Genomic DNA, 3,646 nt, shown 5'->3' with positions numbered 1-3,646 from the left:
CGGGCCTGTATCCTTTGATCTCTTGGATGTTGGTCTGGCATTAGGCAATCGGGTGTGCTCCATCAGTGTGACCTCATCCCAGGTCCCAGAGGAGGTCTGGAGACACAGATTTCTTTTTTTAAAATCTTTTTTTAACGTTTATTTCTTTTTGAGAGACAGTACGAGTGGGGGATGGTCAGAGAGAAAGGGAGTCACAGAATCCGAAGCAGGCTCCTGGCTCTGAGCTGTCAGCACAGAGCCCAACACAGGGCTTGACCTCATAAACCATGAGATCATGACCTGAGCCAAAGTCCGATGCTTAACTGACTGAGCCACCAGGCACCCCTGAAAAGACCTATTTCTAAGGAAAGACTCTCCAGCATGGCCCTGTCCTTTGCCCCAGGCTGCAGCTCACGGACTGGAACCCCAGAGCCTAGTAATTGGCCCGGCAAATAGCAGAATGACGGTAACTACATTTTGAGTACTTATGTGCCAAGATTATATACACGATCAAAAACCTCAAACCCTTTCTTCTTATGCACTGCCATGTGATGTTCTGTTGCAGTGGAGAGTGACTCTTCATGAGGTTAAGCTACTTGCCCGAGACCACAGCAGGGAGGGGACAGGGAACTGCTCAGCTGGACGGGATCCAACGCCCCTGTCGATACCCTGTGCACCTGCCACCCTGCAGGGCACTCAGTGAGGGCTGGTGGCTTTGACCTGGGAACCTGAGGAATAAAAGAGCCCAGGGAGGAAGTGATTCCCGTCTCTGAGAAGTTCTCCAAGTCTTGCAAATCATCCAGAACGGTGTAGGCAATCCGCTTTATGGAGAACAAAAACGTCAGATGCCGGGGTCATGGAGGACGTTCAGAGGCCACGTAATCACGGCGTTCGATACGCTTTCAATTACCTGCACAGATCTGCTTTCGACTTCCAAGAAGCAGATTCCATTTTCCCTTTCGGAATCTGTAGGCTAACCTAACTTAGCCAGATCTAAATACATCAGGCCTCTTTTGGATTCCTTCTCTCTTGTTCTACCTTTATGAAAGATGCCAAACACTGGTCATCATTTCCTGAAGATCGTTTTTAATTTTTTAATGGTTTTTATTTATTTTTGAAAAGAGAGAGAGAGAGCGCGCGAGCATGAGCAGGGGAGGGTCAGAGAGAGAGAGGGAGACACAGAATCTGAAGATAGGCTCCAGGCTCATGAGCTGTCAGCACAGAGCCCGATGCAGGGCTCAAACCCACAGACTGTGAGATCATAACCTGAGCTGAAGTTGGACACTCAACCGACTGAGCCACAGAGGTGCCCCTCAAGATCGTTTTTGGATCATTTTTCAAACCACTACCTTTGCCCTCTCTCGTGGCTTTTGTTTTTTACTTCTGTCTCGCTTTGTAACTCTTGTGAGCATGCTCTGGGACAGACAGGAACCTCAGGATCTCACCAGCCCTGGTAGTTTACTACACCTTCTGCGTCTTCTCCGATGAAGACACCACCATCAAGGCGGGAGGAATTCTACCCTGGGTCGTTCTGTTGAAAGGTGGCTGAACAGCCTGTGTCGTTGGGGGAGACTGGAGGTGCCTCTGGAACAAACATTTGAGCGCACTTGCCTCATTTTTTTCCCCCCTGTACAATCTTTCTTCAAAGACGTGGTAAAATAGGGTCTGACCTGGAAGTGTTTCAGGCCCTGGGAAAAGGTGTCAAAGTAAAGGACTGTGTCCTTCACGGTCCAGGCCTTCTGAACATGGGTTTTGAACAGGAGGGTGGTGAATCTAGAGAAGGGAACCAAACAGGCATCCCTGAAATGCCAGGAGGCTGGGGAGCGCCCGCCTATTCCTCTCCGGCAAAGTGGCTTTTTGTTCTGGAAGATGGTAATGCCTGTGAGCTGTCACAAAGAGGCACTGTGAGAGAACAGTCACTAGGTCACAGCCTCAGTGTTTTTGGGCGTCCTTGGAGGCCAAGGTGTTGGAAAGTTCAGAGAAAGTCACACATGCATGAGCTTGCTCTTTCCAGAGACCAGCTGGGGGAGGGGGAGGTGGAGAGGGAAGGGAAAGCTTGAGGACCGGTCTTGCTGGAGGGAGAAGGGACTGGAATGCTTGAAAGGCATCTTTCTCTGTACTAACTAACTCTCTTACTTGAGGACCAAGTAACTTGAAGTAAGCAGTCTTGGTATTACGGTACTTGAGGATCTGAAATGGTTTTGCAGAAAGGCATTGAGTGTCAGTGAAGAGCTGACCAGTCATTATTATGGATTTTTTTTTTTTTGCACCAGTGGGGACCCATTTCTTCAGGGCACTCTGCAGCATCCCCAGGGGCAGCTACCCCCACCAAGGAAGGGCTGATAACCAACAAAAGCATGAGCGTGTTTTTCCAGAACTAAAAATCCTCCAAGCCGAGATGGGAGGTCTAACAGTTGTGTAACTTCCAAAGCGAACTCAACTGAAGAAATACATTCCGTTAGGACAAATTCCATATGATTTCACTCATATGCGGAATCTAAAAAACAAAGAAAAAGCAGAATCACATCTATAAATACAGAGAACAAAGCGAGGGTTGCCAGAAGGGAGGGGAGGAGGGTGAATGGTGCAAAATGGGTTGAAGGGGGGCGGGAGGTATAGGTTTTCAGCCATGGAATGAATAAATTGCAGGAATAAAAGACAGCATAGGGAACATAGTCAATGATATTGTCATAGTGTTCTACGAATGGGGACAGATGGAGGCTACACCTGAGTGGAGCACAGAAGAGAGAAGGTGAATCACTGTGCACCTGAATGTAACATCATGTGTCAACTATACTCAAACAAAAGTTTAAAAAATCCCCTTGCTCTGGTGGAGTTTAACATTATGTCGGGGAGATCCTTAATTCCACCCCAACCGATGCCATACTTTGCCAAACAGTCCTGGCTCTGGGAGATCCACACATCAAAGAGACTCTGCCCACCAGTTTACCGGGGTGCATGCAGGTTAAGAATGAACCTGTGGGGCCCCTGGGTGGCTCAGCCAGTGGAGCGTTAGGCTCAGGTCATGATCTTGCGGTTCGTGGGTTCGAGCCCCGTGTCAGGCTCCGTGGTGACAGCTCAGAGCCTGGAGACTGCTTCGGATTCTGTGTCTCCCTGCTCTCTGACCCTCCCCTGCTCGCACCGTCTCTCTCTCTCTCTCTCTCTCTCTCTCAAAAATAAATAGCATAAAAAAAGTGAACCTGAACGCTAGGTCACAGGCCTCTGGCTCTCTAAACCTGCACCACCTCAGAAATATACGAGAGCTGCCAATTAAAAAATATACGTAAAGTTAATGTAATTAGATATTTTATTTCATCCAATATATCTACAGTATCATTTCAACAAGCGAGCAGTTAAAAATTACTAGTGGGGGAGTTTACGTTCTCTTTTTGGTACCAAATTTTCTATACTCGACGTGTACCGTACTCTTTCAACAGCCCAATGGACTCCGGCCACGTTTCAGACCCTCGGTGTCCGCGGAGGCTCGCGGCTCCCTCGCGGCTCGTCCGGTACCAGCCCCGGCCGGGAGATCTGGGAAAAGCAAGCCGGGGCGGGGAAGGCCCGCGTCTTCGGAAAGGGCTCCCGCCGCGGCAGTCGCGCGGGGCTCCGCGGCGCAGGGGAACGCCGGGGAGGGGGGCGGCCGCACACCAGGCCCCGCCCGTAGCTC

General features: G+C 49.8%; 1 long non-coding RNA gene across 1 annotated transcript; it reads right to left on the bottom strand.

Moving 5' to 3' along the window:
• Positions 1-2,232: 2,232 nt before the first annotated feature.
• On the bottom strand, positions 2,233-3,626 carry LOC115286839. The gene is made up of 2 exons (XR_003906312.1): positions 3,406-3,626; positions 2,233-2,476 (listed from the first exon to the last, which is right to left on the bottom strand). It is a non-coding gene; the product is annotated as an uncharacterized LOC115286839 (long non-coding RNA).
• Positions 3,627-3,646: the final 20 nt, after the last annotated feature.

Source organism: Suricata suricatta, chromosome 3 (assembly GCF_006229205.1).
Source record: "Suricata suricatta isolate VVHF042 chromosome 3, meerkat_22Aug2017_6uvM2_HiC, whole genome shotgun sequence".
NCBI classification, from domain to species: domain Eukaryota; kingdom Metazoa; phylum Chordata; class Mammalia; order Carnivora; family Herpestidae; genus Suricata; species Suricata suricatta.
The sequence above is the reverse complement of the archived record's forward strand: the minus strand, read 5'-3'. Positions and strand labels throughout refer to the sequence as shown.